Below are 20,514 nucleotides of genomic sequence, written 5' to 3'. Positions count from 1 at the left end.
AACTCTGCATAAGGCAAATTATCGTCCCAACTAGATCCATAGTCTAGCGCACAAGCTCTCAACATGTCCTCCAGACTCTGATTTACTCTTTCAGTCTGTCCATCTGTTTGCGGGTGAAAAGCTGTACTGAACTCTAGTCTAGTTTCCAAAGTTTCATGCAACTGATTCCAAAACTTTGAAGTAAACTGGGTTCCTCTATCTGATACAATGTTCCTCGGAACTCCATGCAGACAGATGATCCTGGTCATATATATCTTTGCCAACTTAGCACTGGTGTAAGTGGTCTTTACTGGTATGAAATGAGCTACTTTCGTCAATCGATCGACTACAACCCATATCGAGTCATAGCCTGAACGAGTCCTGGGCAATCCCGTGATAAAATCCATGCCTAGTTTATCCCACTTCCATTCGGGTATAGGCAATGGCTGTAGCAAACATGCTGGCTTCTGATGCTCTGCCTTCACTCTCTGACATACATCACAAACTGCTACGTACTCCACAATATCCTTCTTCATACCAGTCCACCAGAAACTGTCCTTCAAATCCAGATACATCTTGGTATTTCCTGGGTGAATCGAATATGGCGAATCATGGGCTTCTTGCAGAATCAACTTCCTGATCTCCTGATCATTTGGCACATATACGCGGTCCTCAAACCATAAAGTGTCGTGCTCATCCTCACAAAATCCCTTGGCTTTTCCTTTGCTCATCCTTTCCTTTATCGCGAGAATCTCCTTCTCCGTCTTCTGAGCTTCTCTGATCTTATCCATCAAGGTAGACTGAATCTCCAATGCTGCTACATAGCCTCTCAGAACTATCTCCAAACATAGCTTGCGAAGGTCTTCTGCTAACTCCTTGGGTAATTCTTCGGTCATGAGGGTATTTACATGACTCTTACGGCTCAACGCATCGGCTACTATGTTAGCCTTTCCTGGATGATAATGCAATCTCATATTATAATCCTTAATGAGTTCTAACCATCTCCTCTGCCTGAGATTTAACTCCTTCTGCGTGAAGATATACTTCAAACTCTTGTGATCCGTGTATACCTCACAATGGTTTCGATGAGAAAATGTCTCCATGTCTTCAACGCATGCACTACGGCTGCTAACTCCAAATCGTGCATAGCATAGTTTAACTCATGGGGTTTAAGCTGTCGTGAGGCATATGAAACAACTCTTCCCTCCTGCATAAGTACGGCTCCAAGTCCCCGATGAGAAGCGTCGCAATACACTTCATAATCTTTGCGTTGATCTGGTAGAATCAACACTGGTGATGTAACCAAGCGTCTCTTCAACTCCTGAAAACTGGCCTCACATTTCTCAGTCCAATTGAACTTGGTGTCCTTCTTTAACAACTCTGTCATGGGCTTTGCAATCTTTGAGAAATTCTCAATGAACCTCCGGTAGTATCCTGCGAGTCCAAGAAAACTCCGGATCTCTCCAACTGTCGTGGGTGATTCCCAATTTGTCACGGTGACAACCTTAGTGGGGTCTACTGCTATTCCTTCTCCGGATATAACATGTCCAAGAAATCCAACTTCCTTCAGCCAAAACTCACACTTGCTGAACTTGGCATATAACTGATGTTCCCTGAGCTTGCCAAGTACCAAACGCAAATGTTCTTTATGTTCTTCTTCATTCTTCGAGTAGACCAGAATATCATCAATGGACACTACAATGAACTTATCCAAAAACTCCATAAACACCTTGTTCATCATGTTCATAAAATAAGCAGGTGCGTTAGTCAAGCCAAATGACATAACGGTATACTCATATAGCCCGTACCTTGTGGTAAAAGCTGTCTTAGGTATTTCCTGCTCTCGAATTTTCAACTGGTGATACCCTGATCGGAAATCGATCTTGGAAAGCACTTTAGCTCCTTGCAACTGGTCAAACAAATCATTGATCATCGGCAGTGGGTACTTGTTCTTGCTCGTTACTTCATTCAATCCATGATAATCAACAACCATTCTTAACGATCCATCCTTCTTCTCCACTAGAAGTACTGGTGATCCCCAAGGTGACAAACTTGGGAGAATGTATCCCTTATCCAGTAACTCCTTAATCTGTTTCTTAATTTCCTCTAAATCCTGTGTGGGCATCCTGTACGGTCTCTTTGATATTGACCCAATGCCTGGCAAAAACTCTATCAAAAACTCTATGTCTCTATCCGGTGGCATGCCTGGCAACTCTTCTAGAAATACATCTAGAAAATCCTTTACCACTGGTACTTCCACCTGTACAACTCATGATAAGGAATTTACTTGAGTCCTATTCGGCACATGCCGGGATACATACTTGATCCTTCTTCCCTCTGGGGTGGTGAGTAAAATGGTCTTACTGGCGCAATCGATGTTGCTCCATACATCGATAGCCAATCCATACCCAGAATCACATCCAAACCTTGCGATTCCAAAATTATCAGATCAGAGGGGAAAACATGCCTACCTATGGCCAATGGCATCTGAAAACATCCATGGTTTGCCATATACTCTGCTCCGGGTGAGCTTACTAACATAGGTGTCTTAAGAACTCTAGTGGGTAGGTTATACTTATCCACAAATCCCCTTGATATATATGAATGATATGCACCAGCATCAAAAAGAACGACTGCAATAAATGAATTAACCAAAAACTTACCAGTTACTGCATCTGGTTGGGCTTCAATCTCCTCCATGTTAACGTGGTTCACTTGTCCCCTGTTGAAAGGGTTGGGCTTCTTCCCAGAGCTTCCATTGTCATTTCCATTCTTAGCTTCAGGACATTCATTGGCGTAATGTCCGGTCTTCTGGCACTTGTAGCAAGTAACGTGGCTTAGATCCTTCTTGGCGGGTGTTGCCGGGTTGGAACGGTTCTGTCCGCTACTTCCTCCATTACCATTTCCGTTCTTGGGGTCACTGTGATTATGCGAACTTCCTCCATTATGATTGTGGCCTCCATGGTTATGAACAAGTCCTCCTGAGTTCGGGGTGAAACGGGGTCTCTACTGAGCTCCAGAATTATACTTCCCCTTTCCATACTTTCTCTTGCGGCTGTCAATCTGCTGCTGCTTCCCTTCAAGCATGAGAGCTCTATCCACCAACTCCTGGTAATTATTGAAATTTGCTACCATCAACTGCATGCTCAGCTCATCATTCAACCCTTCCAGAAACTTCTCCTTCTTAGCAGCATCTGTAGCAACGTCATCTGGGGCATAACGTGCTAGCTTACTGAATTCATCCACATACTGGCCAACAGTGCGTCCTCCTTGGCGTAAGTTGCAAAAATCACGCTTCTTCATGGCCATAGCTCCTGCTGATACATGGGCAGTACGGAAATCTTGCTGGAACTGATCCCATGTGATAGTGGCTATAGGATAGGTGATAGTGTAATTCTCCCACCATGAGGCTGCTGGTCCATCCAATTGGTGTGCGGCAAAAGGCACCCTCTCAGCATCTGCGCATCCTGCAGTGGTTAACTCCCTTCCAATCTTGCGGAGACAATCATCTACCACTATCGGCTCGGTGCTACTGGAAAACACCGGCGGCTGCAACCTCAGAAAATGGGCTAAGTTGTCAACTAGTGGTGGTGGTGGTGGGTTGTTGTTGTTGTTGTTGTTGCCTTGGTTCTGAACTAACAACTGCATCGGGGTATTGTGCTACTGGATCAACTGAGTGAGCTCCGGTGGAAAGGTAAATCTGGGGTCACGTCTCGGAGGCATCTGAGGGTTTAGAGGGAAGAGAATAGAATAGAATGAGGTCTAGTGAGAAAACACTACGCATATGCACATGAGACAAACACAATCATATCACTCAATCAATCAAGCAAGGGCATACAATCGGTCTAGAACTATCATTACAAAGTGCTTGGACTATACTATTTACATGGTAGACTACTACTGTTTTGGTGGTCAACTACAAATATTGATCGGTCGAAGACTCCATGATATCTGCTCCAGCTTCGTCTTCATAATCATCATCACTATCGTCGGGGTCCGAGTCGGTGTCGTCGATGATGATGTAGTCCTCAGGATGGATCTCCTTGGGTTCATCGTCTTCTCCTCCTGGTGCGGGGTCTCCCATGAATACTCCTAGCTTACTTTCCAGATCATCATTCTTCTCCACTAGTACGACGATTTCCTCCTCATAATCTTCGCGAGTTGCCTTGAGTTCTTCCTCAAGCTCTGTGATCCTGGTCGTCTCCTTCTTCAGATCTATCATTCTTGCGCACATATGGTTCTCCTGGCGACGAATGTGCTGGTTTAACTTCTGGATGAAAGCTGTAATTGACCTATCCTTCCTGGTACTGATCATTTCCCATTGCTCATCTCGGCACCCACAAATCTGGTAGATAGTATCTTGAGATTCTTGTGGTAAACTTCTCCAATGCGTCCCATGGTGATGTGAGCTGCCATACTCTTTCCTAGATTCCAGGTTGGTGCATCGAAAGAAAACTCTATGGGCTCAGTGACTGGCGTGAATGTCCTTCCTGGAACTTGAACTTGAATCATCCAGCGCTCCTCTTCTGGTAAAGTGGCATTGTAGGTCCCGGTGAAGCTTGGTACTACAATGTTCAGGTACCTAGTGACTTCCTTCAAGTGGCGTCCAAAAGGGGTGTCTTCATCCGGTTGCATGAACTTTATCCTTGCATCTGCCATCCTAAAGAGTAGAAAAGGGAGAGGAGTTAAAAATGACAAGAGAGTAGTGATCTAGGGCTTTAGCTTAGTGATCGTGTCCTATAGTCAGCGTGTGCTCTGATACCATCTTTGTAGCGACCAGACCTCAAACAGTCTGATCTCTGTGCACAAGTGTCATCCCTGGATCGGTAATGCTGACACACATAGTACTCGAAGGATTTATAACAGAGTAGCAATCACACACTTATTACATCGAATGTCTCAAAAGAGAACTTATTACAATAAATATGGCTTAAGGCCATCTAATACGATAACAGCGGAAGGCTTGGAAGATAAAGTGAGTCCATCAACTCCAACGGCATCACTGAGTGAAAGACCATGACCTAAGGCTCCTTACTCGTCGTCTGAAAAGTCTGCAGCATGATACATTGCATCCCGAAAACGGGTCAGCACATGGTATATGTTGGTAATGTAACACAAGAGAGTAACAAACAGAATAATGCTATCACTACATGCATATATGGCTGGTGGAGGCTGTAAGGTTAAATGTTTTGCGAAAAGCCAATTTTTCCCTACTACAAAGGAATAAATTTTATTTAACTATCATGGTGGTTGTTAAACATTGAGAAGGTTCACCCAATGTTTGAGAAACGGATGACCAAGACACAATATTTCCGAAGAGGTCCCCTTAACTGATAGATAGGTCGGTACACCTACAATCCCCTACATTTGCTAGCCCATCATGGAAAGGTTTCCCACAACTTACTCAACTATGCCAGAGCCCATAATGGCAGGTGGCTGCACACGGAAGTTTCCAGTATGAAAAATCTTATGATCCCTTTGAGCCTAGATGGCGGTCCATAGGAGAATCACACGGTACCCTGGGATTTCCAAAAATATAGACAATCACTGGGTTCCCCAGGTGCCTCAATCCACCCAGATGTGTATTAAAGTTGCCACCTTAAGTTAAACATTAATTTAACAATCTCACATCTGTCATGAATACACTCAAACCCAATCCACGTTTATGAGCATAGCATAGCAATATAAGCAACGTAGAAGTAACTCCCGAGGTTTGAATATAACAGGGCAATAGGTTCTACCTCATCAACTACTTCCCGTCCCACATGTTAATCACATCCTAATCATGCAATGTTTGAGGATTGGAACTAATGCATAAAAACTGGGTATGGAAGGAGTATGATCAATGTGTTACTTGCCTTGCTGATGATCCGCGAAACCTAGAGACTCGCTGTAGCACGCTTCTCACTCCGGATACTCTATCGCAATCAAACATGCATACAATAAGCAATCAAGCAAAAGCACGGGTAAAACTCAAATAGGAGATCTAACCAGAAAGTTCAACTTAAGAACTCCGGTTTGCAAAAAGAATCAAATCAAACGAAGCAACAAAACTCAAACGGCGAGGGAAACAAGCTTCATTTACTAATATGGACTAAAGTCAAATTTTATAGTAGCAAAAACTTGTTTAAGTTGGTTAAACATAAAGAGGGTTTCGAGAAGAAACTCTAGGCGCTTGAATCGCCTGATTCCAATAAACGACCGAAAATTATACTAGAACGAAAATCGGATCAGAAATCGCGATCGAAAATAATCGCGGAAAATCCGAGAAAAAGAAAAACTGACGAACAGTCTAACGAACGAACGTTCACTGTCTGCGGCTAAACGGTGAAAACCGTTCGTAAAAACGAACGTACGGACAAACGTCCCCTAAATAAATAAGCTGAAAAACCGATCTAAATAAATAAATAAAACCGCGGATCTAAAAAAATAAACCGTACGATTTTCTGAAGAAAACCGGCGGCGGCGGCGGCTACCTCCGGCAAGTCCGGCGAGGGCGGCGGGCGGCTCCGGCGAGGCGGCGCGGGCGGCGGGTCGGCGGCGGGACGGCGCGGCGGCGTGTGGCGTGGGACGGCGGCGGCGCGGCTTAGGGTTAGGGTTTGGGTGGCGGGGCTGGTGGGCTGTGGGGGTGCGGCTTATAAAGGGGGCCGGCCCGAAGAGTCCTGGCGGGAAACGGCCCTAAGTCGGTTTGACCTTTTTTTTAATAATTTCGACGCACATATAAAGAAATAAAATAAATATTAAATAGACTCCAGAAATTTTCCCCATCCTCTAAAAGTAAGCCGAACAAGGTGAACATTTAGTTGGGTCTAAAATGCAATTTTGAAAAATACATATTTTTCTAATTCAAATAAAATAGCGATAAAAATCAGCATAAAAATCTTATTTGATTTTAAAATTAAATCTCTGATACTTCTTTATTTTGAGGAAGTCATTTTATCCTCTCTCTTTTATTTTTAATAAAATAAATATTTCAGAGAAAAATAATTAAAGTCAAACGATTCTCTTTTCAAAATTCGAGAAAAATTCAAATATGAAAACAACGAAATCCCCAACTCTCTCCGTGGGTCCTTGAGTTGCGTAGAATTTCTAGGATCAACCAAAATGCAATAAAATATGATATGCAATGATGATCTAATGCATAACATTCCAAATTGAAAATTTGGGATGTTACAAGGTCACCACGAGGCAGCCGGCTAGCACGGAGACCCGGCCAGCGTCCAGGAAGAGCCGCTGCAGGTGGTCCAGGCCGGCGTCGCCGCCCGTTACCTGCCGAGGTTAGTAAGCCATCCCCGGGTCGCCTATCTATATGCTTCTCGCTTGCAATTATTTTCTGGCTTCGAGAAACTGGTTCTCGCTTGCAATAAGGGGAGAAATTGCCGTATCCTAGTCTGTGCGTGTCTGTGTCAGCTCGCGCGTTGCCCACGCTTAAATAGGGACACGCGTGTGTGCTCGCCGTCAGGGGGCTGCACCTCAATGCACTGCATCGGTCGGTTGGATTTAAATTCAATTCGATACACCAGTCTCCTCTTCTTAATTCAAATTTTCCAGATTATGATAATAGTTCATCTATCTAGGTGCCTAGTTGCCATCATTTATTATTAGCCAGGTGGTTACCTATTGGCTTCTCTCCTTGATGACCCATAGGCGCACTCTCAAGTTATCAGGACATATCTATATAGTTATGTGTTGCTGATGTTTAACACTTTGACATTTCTGCCTATGCAAGCTGGAAGGAATTGAGATTTCTGGCAAGAGCTATCCCTGACAGTTGAGCTACACTTACTTGAAACAGAGACAAAAGATTTTCCACATCTAATTAATAAAGAAGAAGGATGACAACAGTTTTTAAGGCAAGGTGGTCACTCCTCAACAAATGAGACAAAAGCCTACTCTCGCAGCATAATATAACCCACTTACTTGGCACCGGCGGTCACCCACAAACCCGCTTCAGCCCTAACATGTGCAAAGACGATGGAAGGTAGCGTAGACTTGTTGCGAAAAACCAGCACGCTCCTCTCGTTCCACAGTGCCCATGCCACAAACATCAGTGTGGTGGTAATAGCTTTCCTCATGTGCTGGAGTGAGCACCATGGCATTCCACCAAGCATGCACCAAAGGAAAACCACCCCATTGGTCAAGGCGCAACTCTGAGGCGTTGAGCCACTCCTTCACGGCCTCCCACACCTGCAAGGAGTATCTACACTTGAAGAGAAGGTGCGCCGCGGACTCCGCCTCCCTACGACACAGTTGACAAAGGCCATAGTTAGGGCAATCCCTCTTCTGTAATCGATTCGCGGTCCAGATCCTATTCTTGATGACAAGCCAAGCAAAGAACTTGCACTTGGGTGGCGCCCAATTATCCCATACTGTGGGCTTCATGCGCGTGATGACAACGCCCTCAAATTGCGCAAGATAGGTGAAAGCAGTAGAGTATGAGCCATTTGACATTTAATACGATCATGGGAAAAGGGAGTAGGTGAGAAAGCTTTTCTAATTAGGAGGGGGCAAGAAATTTCCTAAAATGGCCGGCCACCACAGAATGCTAACGGGCATTTGTTTACCCGCTAGACATGTCTTTTTTATGGGGTCCTTATGTGCATTGATTAAGAGCTTTGCAGTAGGTTAAGCCTGAAGTGGTTGATACCATAGTCGCCCCGGTCAATGTGGGGTATGTGTCTCGTCTCATTTAGCACTGCTGAATCAGAGGGTGCTCGGATACGTTTTAGTCTTATGACTAAAAGTAGTAGGACTAAAACTTGCTAGCCTCACCCGTGCTTGGATCCAAATACTAAAGAGACTAAAATCAACTTAATGAGCATTTATTATCCTCCAAACCATCCAATCCAGAACTCGCCTGTGTTAAAGGAGAGGAGTTAAATGAGAAGAGAGAGGACTAATCCACATTTTAGTAGGGGTACCCCTGACTAAAAACTTTTAGTCTCAAGACTAGTTTTAGCCCCTCTTTAGTCAGGGGTACTTGAAACTTAGCCTCTTAAAGAGACTATTTTTAGTCAGACTAAAATAAGTCCCTCGAATCCAAGCACCCTCTCAATACTCTAATCGTTAAGCTTCGTTGCTTAATTGGTACTCCTAGCTCTAAACAACTGTTGAGCTTTTGTTGCTTAATTGGTACTCTAAACAACCGATACTGTTGTGATATCACTTCTTTCAAAAACTATATGATAGTGTCAAAAATGGAGTTACATTTTGGGACGAAGGGAGTAGCTCTAAACAATCGAGACTGTCATGATGTCCCTTGTTTCATCACGTGATGAATTGATTCTCTATGATAACAACAAACCGATGTCCCGCAAATGATAGCTTGGTGCAAACAATTCCGGTCTCGTCTGCAGACAGAGGAGGCTAAGGGCCCAAGTACAGATATGCACTTGTCAGCAGGGACTATTCTAGACTACATAGATGGCACAGCCAAAAGCGATTGCTTCTTAACTTTCTAAAGCAGGCGAGGGGACATGGACGTGAAACTGTGTTTGGGATCAAATGAAGTGGTGAAATTTCGCTACCAGCTAACATTTGGGACAAAAAAAGTTTCAGTTCTAGTAGTCTCTTTTCAACTTTGTCTTGAAACGGCTGGCCACAGGCGTCAATTTCTTGACTTCATGCACCTATCCAGAATATATTTCAGAATTTCTACAGATATCTGAAGGTCAACCTTTTCCTTCAACAGAAACATGTCTACAGTTTTAAGCAAGAACATCTTTTGAAATGCACAGGATATCAACAAGTGCACCTCAGTTCAGAAAGCAACAAAGGGTCAGTTGAGAACTGAGATGAGATTATGACACAGAAAGCAACAAGTACACCTCAGTTCAAAAAGCAACAAGTACACTTGTTTCTTTCACTATATACTGCATGCATTCTGAATAGGGCTGGAAAAAAAGCTCGAAGCTCATGAGCTAAACGAGTAGCTCGTGACTCGGCTCGAATCGACTCGGACTCGAAGAATAACGAGTCGAGCCAAGCTTTAGTTTAAGATCATTTATAGACCAAGTTAAACGAGCCAATCTCACGAGTACTCGTGTAACTCGTTAGGCTCGGTACAAAAGATCAGCCACTCCCAATACAAAAAAAGATAAGCCACTCAGCACCCTACGTTCCAGGCCCACAACACAAGGCCCAGTTGTTGAAGGCCCAGCCGCCTAGGAGACTCATGCGTTACAAGGAAATTAACATTGTTTAGTGATATATATGTTTAATATATACATAATCATTTTTATCATTTTGAGGGTTTTATGTTCATATCTTTAACAAGCTAAACGAGCCAGCTCGCGAGTTATACGAGTCAAGCCAATCTTGGGTTTAAGCTTGTTATAGTAACGAGTTGAGTCGAGCTAGCTAGTCGAGCTGAGCTGGCTCAACTCGGCTCGAATTCCAGCCCTATCTGCAGTTCAGAATTTACAAATAATAACCGCAGAGCGACAATGAAGAATGGAACTGAAAGACAATAAATAATGTAACCATTAAGATATATTTCCAGTTTAAATTAAGCAGATTTGTGCAACAGGTCGACTGAAGTGCAGAAGATACGTTATACGGATGCAGTATGACGACAATCAACTTAGCAGAAGACTAAAACAGAGACTGACACAACCATAAGGCACAATGGATCAATAATAATCATAGGATTCAGCATGAGACCATGGGCCAGACGAGGAATAATCTGATGCAGCAATAAACAAGAATCTACAACAGCAGTACCAGCACTATATCGGTCAAAATCTATTCACAGCTATAGATAACCATCGCAGGACAGCACCGCAACTCGTCGTCAAACAATAGCTCGGTTACTTTTTAAATCTACCGGCGTAGAGACCAAATCATAGAACACGACCTACATGGATCTATGTAAATCGCCCTGTCAAATTATTATACGAGCGCATCACCAATCAAGAATCGGACATATATCTAGATCAACCCCACAACATGAACAAATAGCTTGGGGAACAGGGAATCGGCCGCATGCGCATACCTTTACGGAGGGAAAGGGTCGCGAGAGCTAATATCGATCTCTGTGTTGCGGTGGAGGATTTTCGCGATCGGAATCAGCCGGCGAGTGGATGGGGGAGAGGGCGTCGATGGTGTGAGGAATTTATCGGTGGGGTCGTGGGGAAGGAGACCGGCTCGGCTGCCGTGCAGGTAGGACCATAGGACAGTCAGTTGCGGAGTCCGTCCCCACCACGGAGTCTCTCGAAGCGTCTTTTTTAGGGTAACTAGGGATTTAAGTTCAAATCAAGAGGGATACAAGCAACATCCAGTAAAACCCCTAGCCACATATGGGAGCCCACTCCAAAAGACGCAGCTCCTTTGGCTAATGAGTGGGCTTCAAAATTATTATCTCTATGCTCAAAGCAAAAAACTTTATGAATGGGGGGCCGATGTACCAACCCAAGAGGTTGCTTGTGTTGCGGGCGATGTGCCTGCTCACCGCTAAGTTATAAAGCTATGATTTACCTTAAAAAGCAAAAAACAACCTTAGATTTTTTTGAATGAAAGGGGGTTGCCCCCCCCCCCCCGCCCCATTTTATTGAAGCAGAACACAACCAGTTCACAGACTACAAAGTTTAAGCTTCGATGACCATACAGAGCATCTAGCTCAAAAGATAAAGGCTACAGCCAACAGACTAAACCATGACCAGGACGCAAACTTGTCCATAATGAAAGACCCAGAGAACCAACAAGAAAACAGAAAAACAAGGAAGAGCGGGGTAATCTTCAGTGCTTCGTCCTCTCCAGTGTCCTGAATGCTCAGTTGGTCTCCCTCAGCCTCATTTCCAAGCGATCCGGAGGAGTTCCCCACGCCGATTGTCTAGCAGTAGGATGCATCGTTGCAGCAGAGTTGCTTGCCATCATCGCAGAGAACTTTCCACTGGTGCAAATAACATCTTAGTTTTTGCAAGAATGCATTTCACACTTTTCCATTTGCGCCCCTAAAAACAAAATTCGTTTCTCAGTCTCCACAAGCTCCACAAGGTAGCAGTTGTTGTCAGATTCAAAACAGCGTTTTCTTTATGCATATGCCAGAAGGCCATAACTTTTTCAAAACAAGATATGCTATCAATATTAAAAATTTCTGCAACAAAGTTCCAAATTTGCTGGGCCACCACACAGTCAAACATCAGATGTTGAACAGTTTCAGGTTCAGAGCAAAATAGACAGGAAGGATCTTCCACCTCCCTTCTCTTTGCAAGATTATCTCTAGTAAGTATTTTGTTGTGAATACAGAGCCATAGGAAGATATGAATGTTCCGTGGACATAGGATTTTCCACATTTTTGTACTAACACTAGGAGCTACCCCACCAAAATTGATCTGTTTGTAAAAAGATTTAACTGAGAAAGACCCACTAGGTTCTAGCCCCCAAATGGGGGTGTCCACTTCATCTGATGGAGGGCACTGTTTGATCAAACAGACAAGTTGATCCCAATGATTCATCCCACGCATGTCAACACATCTCCTAAATGTTAATTTCAGATCATTCACATCCCATACTTGGGCTACAGTACTATCAACCTGGTTGCAAATACAAAACAAGTCCCAGAACTGCACTTTAAGGGAACAATCCCCCACCCACACATCATGCCAAAAACTAATGAGTTTTCCATCACCTAGCTTCCATCTATAAAATGTCTTTGCAGCTGCCATTGCCCAAGTGATGCTCTTCCAAAAGGTAGAACCCCCTTCACTTTTAGCCCAGAGGAGGTTTGGAGAATTAACTCTATATTTATAAAGGAGAAGTTTAGACCAATCAGAGTCAGGGTTATTAAAAAATCTTTTACCCCAAGAAGCTAATAGTGCCATATTATATTCCTTAATATTGGGTACCCCCAAACCTCCAAACTCTTTCCTCCTAGTAATTAAGCCTCAATTATCCAGGTGGTATTTGTGCTGATCACCCACATTTCCCCAAAAGAAGTGAGCCATTTGTGAGTTAATAGCATTGATTCCCCACTTAGGAAATTTGATCACAGACATCAAGTAAGCAGGAATGCTAATAATACAAGCACACAACAAGATAATTTTTCCTTTATAAGTAAGATATCTCCCCAGCCAGCCAGAAACCCCTTTAATGATTCTATCAATGATAGGTTGGAGATCCTCTCTTTTCAATTTATCATAGTGCAGAGGCACTCCCAAATACTTAATAGGAAAAGATCCTTTTTTACAACAGAAAATTTGAGCAAATTCACTAGCAACTGTATCATCTACATTTATACTCATGAGGTCACTTTTGTGGAAGTTGATTTTCATGTCAGATAAGTTTTCAAAACTTGACAAAAGCCATTTAAAATTCCTTGCTTTTTGAGTAGATTTTTCCAAGAAGAGTATGGTGTCGTCTGCATATTGCAGACTAACCACACCTCCAGGGTTGACATGGGGTAGAAGCCCAGAAATTAGATTATGAGAAGTAGCTTTCTTGAGCATCTTTGTAAAAACATCAGCAACAAGGTTAAACAGCAGGGGAGAGTGTGGGTCCCCCTGTTTGAGACCTTTCCCACCTACAAAGTAGGGGCAAGTGGTGTCATTAATCCTCACACTAATAGTCCTATTAACAAGCGTGCTCTTAATCCAATCAACCCATTTAGGGCCGAACCCTCTTGAGTGAAGCATATCAAACAAGAATTCCCAGCTAACCCTATCATACGCCTTCTCGTAATCTAATATGAGAACCAGACCTTAAGAGCTTGATTTTTTAATCCCATGAATCACTTCATGGGCCATAACCACGCTCTCTAATATATACCTCCCTTTAATGAAAGCAGTTTGGTTAGATGAGATCAACCTACGTCCCACAGGGAAGACCCTATTTGTCATGGCTTTGGAGAAGTTTTTATCCCACAATTACTCAAACTAATAGGACGGAATTTCTTCATCTCTCTGGCATCTGCCTCTTTAGGGATGAGAACAATCAGAGTAAAATTTAAACGCAGTAAGTCCAGCTTCCCCTCTTTAAAGTCTCTAACTAGGGCCATGAAATCTGTTTTAGTAACTTCCCAAAAAGTTTGGTAGAACAAGAAGGATAACTCATCAGGGCCAGGGGCACCATGGGCATAAGAGCCAAAGATTGCCTCCTTAATTTCCTCCTCGGAAAAGCTTTTTTGTAAGTGGTCATTTTCTTCCTGAGTAACTAATTCATCTTCCTCCCAAAAGGAAAGGCCAAGACAGATATTATGTTTGTTCTCAAAACAGAACAAATTTTATAATAAGAGGTAGCCACCCCCAGCATTTCCTGAGTAGTATAAACTGGGCCATTATCCCCAACCAGCTCGGATAAATGGTTTTTTCTATGCCTGTGGTTGGCCATTGCATGAAAATATGCATTATTCTTATCCCCGTCAATAATTCGACGGTCTCTGGAGCGCTGCCATAAGGCAGTTTCCTCCTTGCTCCATATCAGAGCAAGTTCTGTCCTAATTTCTTCCATCCTAATTTTTTCTCTATCATCAATCTGGTTCCTCTCAGAGAATACGTCAAGAATATCGAATTCGAGCAAAAGCTCTGTCTTCTTTTTCTTAGTACCCGCCTCAATGTTAATACTCCAGCCCCTAGATTTCCTCCTAAAAAGTTTACTTTTATTCATCCAAATATCCATAACTGTTTTACCAGGGACCGAGGTGTTCCACGTATCAATCACCATTTTTTAAAATCAGGGTGGTCAAGCCACCATTTTTCAAAGCAAAAAATCCTCGGGGAGGTAACCCTCCGAGCCCCTGTGTCCAAAAGTAATGGTGTATGATCACTCCCCACCCGAGGGAGCGCAGTAACCACTGATAAAGGGAAGTGGGCATCCCAGTTCAGAGAAACAAAAATCCTATCTATAGTTGCAAAAATGGGATTATCTTGATTATTACTCCAAGTAAATTTTAGCAACATTAATTTCCATAAGACACCATTTATTAATCCAGTCATTGAAGAGGTACGTAAACTGGTTGTTAATAATACCATTGTTCTTGTCAGTCATGGACCTAACAAGATTAAAATCCCCCCCCCCAAGTAAAACTGGATAATTGAGCCCATCCATGACATCATGTAGTTCAACAAAGAATTCAAGCTTGATCTCATTATAACAAGTACCATATACAACAACAAGATGCCAAACAAAACCATCTGATTTATTTTTCAGATTTGCAACAAAGCAAAACTTCTTATTGACAAACCCAACCACTTCGAACAAATCACTTTTGAGACCCACAAGGATCCCACCAGCTGTGTTGATAGGAGGGAGATAATGCCAGTCAAATGCTATTCTACCATAAATACTATTGAGGATATGAGCATCAATGATCTCTTTCTTGGTCTCAGAGAAACACAGGAAATCTACTTGATTACTACAAATAAAATCCCCCAGGCACTGAATTTTACCAGGTTGACCTAAACCACGAATGTTCCAGAAAGCTCCTATAATTTAAATTTAAAAGGATGGGATAAGCCACAAGGCTTTTTCTTGGTGTTCAAGGCAGGACATTCCACAACTGAGCCAACAGTGCCAACTGGTCCAGTATCTGGTGTATCCTTTTGTCCAGAAACAGAGTTATAGTCATTCACTTCTACCAAATCTAAGTTATCAGGGAGAACAATCTCGTGATTTTCATCAGCAAATTGCAAGCATCTAAGTTTCTCATTGTTAATAAGGTCAAGAATAATATTCTTTTGCTCTTCCTCATTGTTACCAATGCATAAATCAACTTTAGAAGCATGAGAAGCAAGTTCATTAGGATCAAGTGTGGCAAATGATTTACCTTTGAATGTGGCTGGTATTTCCAAATTCTTCTTCATCATGTATGCAGCTGCCTTGTCCATGATCTTAATATTTCCATGAGTTCTGGACTTTGGTTTGTCAGCAAGCACTGGGCCCCAGGTAGGTGAGTTTTTGATGTTGATTTTTTCTTGACCACAGTGTCTGCCCTTTCCAGAGAATCAAGTAGTGATCTTTTGACTGAATTCATTGCCAGAATCAGATCTTCTGGTAAACATTCCATTTCCATATTAATGTTATCTTCCTCCACATCAGATTCTTCCATCTCAAACTTGCTAAGTTGTTCGGAACAGTAGTCCAGATGGACTGACAGAGCATCAGTTTTTTCACCTCGAGCTTGGTTCAATTTCATCTCCATTAACTTTAACTGGTGTCAAGGTTTTAGAGTCACCAGAGATCATTGCTTGCATTGCATTAATTGCGTTAGCTGGATGGAATTCCATTGCAGAAGAAGTCACATGAGATATGGATTTGTTCGAGCTAGTTGGGTTATCAGTCTTGGTAGGAAAATTGGCCTTGTCCAGTTCATCAATGGCCTCATCATCTTCTTCTTCCATGTCCTCTTTATCCTCAGCATCCTTACTGTTATTCTCATCATTTCCTGCAAGATTGTCCAGATCTGGATCATCATCACCTCCATCATTGTCCTCATCAATCTGTTCAAATCCTTCTACTGTAAAAAACAGGAGGTAAAGTTTCTTTTTCATCTCCACCAATCTCTCAAAAGGGATTTTCCTTGGATCTCTGCAGGCAACTTTAACTCGATTTTCTTCATAAAAGCTCTTGAAAATACCATTCCAGTCCACATCCACAAGGATAACAAAGCAAGCAGTAATCTGGGCAAATACTTTCCATGCACACCACTTAGGTGGGATACCATCAATCTGCACCCAGGCTTCAGTAAGTGCCCCAAACTCATCTAGCATACCTTCCCATTCACAGATCTTAACAGATACTCCAGTAATAGGCAACTCAAAAGGAGGGAATTCAATAAGGTCATCCACATACTTCCAAGGTGGAAACCTTAAGAGGAATTTCTTATTTTCCAGCTCTTTGATTTGCCATGGCCATTCTTTGTTCTTACAGAAGATTCCATTCAGTTGTGTTAGTAGCTCAGAGGTAGAAACCTCTCCTTTGACCACCTTAAGAACATCACAGTTTTTGTAATTTAGCCAACTAGACTCGGCTGCCAGAGGAACTTCAATGTGATAAAACCCTAGTCCAGAAGCAGCACTACCAAAATAAGTGGCAACAGGCTGTGGTTTTACCCAAGCAGCACAGTTGTTAACATTATGGTTCCCAGAGCAAATAAAACACTTTTTGGCTCCACACAGTTCCCCACATAGTGTCCAGGCCAACTGCAATTGAAATAGATCATCTCTTTGTATTTAGGATCAAGAGGTTGTACCATTGGGGGAGGTGGGGGAGGTGGTGGGGCAACGGCAACCGCAGGGACAACTTGGGCTTGGGTCCCCTGATTTGGCTTGATCACCCCCTGCTGACCTGGTTTCCCGGCGGCGCCCACAGAAGCGGTCCCCTCCTGAGGATGGGTTTCTTCCCCGGTGGTGGCCGGCGATTTCTCTACGGCATCTGACCATGATTCTCCATCCCACTCTTAACGGCTGAAAGTGCAACTATCCCTAGGTGGTTTTGGTAATTCCTAACAACATATAGCTCATTGAGCTAATGCTATTTCAAGATTAATATCTCAGGAAAGCTCAATGATTGGCATGGCATGGATGAGAAAAGTGGACCCCTCAAAATGTTAAGTACAAAGGATTGGCTCAAGCTCAAAGCTCAAGAGACTATATTTTCTATTTTAGTGATCCAATATCACATTGAGTCTATAGGAAAAGCCAATACTATCAAGGAGGGATGAGGTGTTTCTTAATGAGGCTCTTGCTCAAAATGCTTAGTAATATGCTCCAAAACCCTCAACTACTTTCTCACATGCACATATGACCTAAATCAAAAGTCAAACTCAGCCCCACCGATTCTTTCTATCAGGCGCCACCGAGTTTCAAATGTCATAGCCACTGCCACAAACCCTAGGCAAATCGGTCTCACCGATAGGGATCTCGGTCTCACCGAGATGGGATTGTAATCTCTCTGTTTCCCTTGTAATGTTTCGGTCCCACCGAGATGAGCGATCGGTCCCACCGAGATTGCAATGTAAACTCTCTGTTTTCCCTTCGTAACATTTTGGTCTCACCGGAATGAGCGATCGGTCCCACCGAGTTTACCTGACCAACTCTTTGGTTAGCTTATTACCAAAATCGATCTCACCGAGTTTGTGTAATCGGTCTCACCTAGATTACATTATGCCCTAACCCTAATCATATCGGTCCTACCGAGTTGCATGTCGGTCCCACCGAAAAACCCTAACGGTCACTAGCTTTGTTGAATCGGTCCGACCGAGTTTAACAATTCGGTCCCACCAAGATTGGCAAGTTGTGTAATGGTTAGATTTTGTGTGGAGGCTATATATACCCCTCCACCACCTCTTCATTCATGGAGAGAGCCATCAGAACAAACCTACACTTCCAACTTACTTTTTCTGAGAGAGAGAACCACCTACACTTGTGTTGAGGCCAAGATATTCCATTCTTACCATATGAATCTTGATCTCTAGCCTTTCCCAAGTTGCTTTCCACTCAAATATTCTTTCCACCAAATCCATATCCCGTGAGAGAGAGTTGAGTGTTGGGGAGACTATCATTTGAAGCACAAGAGTAAGGAGTTCATCATCAACACACCATTTGTTACTTCTTGGAGAGTGGTGTCTCCTAGATTGGCTAGGTGTCACTTGGGAGCCTCCGACAAGATAGTGGAGTTGAACCAAGGAGTTTGTAAGGGCAAGGAGATCACCTACTTCATGAAGATCTACCGCTAGTGAGGCAAGTCCTTCGTGGGCGACGGCCATGGTGGGATAGACAAGGTTGCTTCTTCGTGGACCCTTCGTGGGTGGAGCCCTCCGTGGACTCGCGCAACCGTTACCCTTCATGGGTTGAAGTCTCTATCAACGTGGATGTACGATAGCACCACCTATCGGAACCACGACAAAAACATCTGTGTCTCCTATTTGCGTTTGAATCCTCCAAACCCTTCCCTTTACATTCTTGCAAGTTGCATGCTTTACTTTTCGCTGCTCATATACTCTTTGCATGCTTGCTTGAATTGGTTAAGATTGCTTGACTTGTCCAAAGTTGCTAAAATCTGCCAAGAACTAAAATTGGGTAAATGATAAGTTTTTATTTGGTCAAGTAGTCTAATCACCCCCCCCCCTCTAGACATACTTTCGTTCCTACAAGTGGTATCAGAGCTTTGGTCTCCATTTGCCTTGATTTTCATAGCTTTTGGAAGTCATAGCCTTGGTTTCACAACCTAGGAGAGTATGGCGTCTAGCGAGGGACACTACCACCGTAGAGGTCCTTACTTTGATGGTACTAATTTTGCTAGTTGGAAGCATAAGATGAAAATGCATATTCTTGGACATAACCCTGCCGTATGGGCTATTGTGTGTTGGCTTGCAAGGTGAATTCATTTATGGCAGAGAACCGAATCATGAAGCTACCGCGAAAGAGTTGAAGATGCTGCAATACAATGCTCAAGCTTGTGATATCCTCTTCAACGGATTGTGCCCCGAAGAATTCAACAAAATCAGCCGTCTTGAGAATGCAAAGGAAATTTGGGATACTTTGATTGATATGCACGAAGGTATCGACTCCATCAAGGAATCCAAGTTGGATATGCTTCAAAGTCAGCTTGACAAGTTCAAAATGAAGGATGGTGAAGGTGTCACTGAAATGTACTCTAGGCTTGCTCTTATCACAAATGAGATCGCCGGCTTAGGAAGTGAAGAGATGACCGACAAATTCATCATCAAGAAGATCCTAAGAGCTTTGGACGGAAAACCATTTGCACATTGATCCAAATGATGCCCAATTACAAAGATCTCAAGCCAACGAAAGTCATTGGAAGAATTGTTGCTCATGAGATGTCACTCAAGGATAAGGAGGAGCTCCATAACAAGTCAAGTGGTGCTTACAAAGCCTCATGTGAAGCTCCCACATCATCAAGTGAGAAACAAACCTTCAATGAAGAATTGAGCCTAATGGTGAAGAACTTCAACAAGTTCTACAAGAGTAGAAGCAAAGAGAGAAGTTCCAAGTCAAGGTCCTACAATGACAAAAGATCTTCTAGTCGAGAGCGAAATTGCTACAATTGTGGAAGACCCGGACACTATTCCAATGAGTGTACGACACCCTACAAGAGAAGAGAAGATTCTCCAAAAAGAAGAAGTAGAAGAGAAGAATCACCATCAAGAGACAGAAGGAGTAGAGATGATCGTTATGAACGAAGAACATCCCGAAGAAGCAAAGATTCGGAAAGGAAGGACAAGTCATCAAGGAGCTACACAAAACGAAGACATCAAGCTCATGTTGGTGAATGGGTATCCGGCTCTGACTCCGACAATCACTCCGAGAGAAGCTATCACTCCGACTCCGAATATACTCAAGATGAAGGTGTTGCCGGTCTAGCACTTGTGTCAACCAACTCCTACGACATATTTGATTCACCAAATGAAGGACTTGGAAGATGCTTCATGGCTAAAGGCCCAAAGGTATCACACCCCAAGTATGTTGATTTCAATAGTGATGAAGATGACTTGTTAGGTGATGATGATTTACTTGTTGACAACTCTAGTGATGAATACTATGATGAAACATCAATTAATCATGCTAATCAAGATAAAAC

The 20,514-nt window shown here is 43.0% G+C and overlaps 2 pseudogenes; both read right to left on the bottom strand.

Annotated features, from left to right (window-relative positions):
- Nucleotides 1-20,514, bottom strand: part of LOC125525393 (polyubiquitin-like) — a 175,628-nt pseudogene that overhangs the window by 10,233 nt on the left and 144,881 nt on the right.
- LOC147961190 (uncharacterized) lies at nt 16,083-17,167 on the bottom strand (annotated as a pseudogene).

This window comes from Triticum urartu, chromosome 7A (genome assembly GCF_056163025.1).
Source record: "Triticum urartu cultivar PI428250 chromosome 7A, HENAU_Tu73, whole genome shotgun sequence".
Classification (NCBI taxonomy): Eukaryota; Viridiplantae; Streptophyta; class Magnoliopsida; order Poales; family Poaceae; genus Triticum; species Triticum urartu.
Note: the sequence above shows the minus strand (reverse complement) of the source record. Positions and strands in the feature narration are given on the sequence as shown.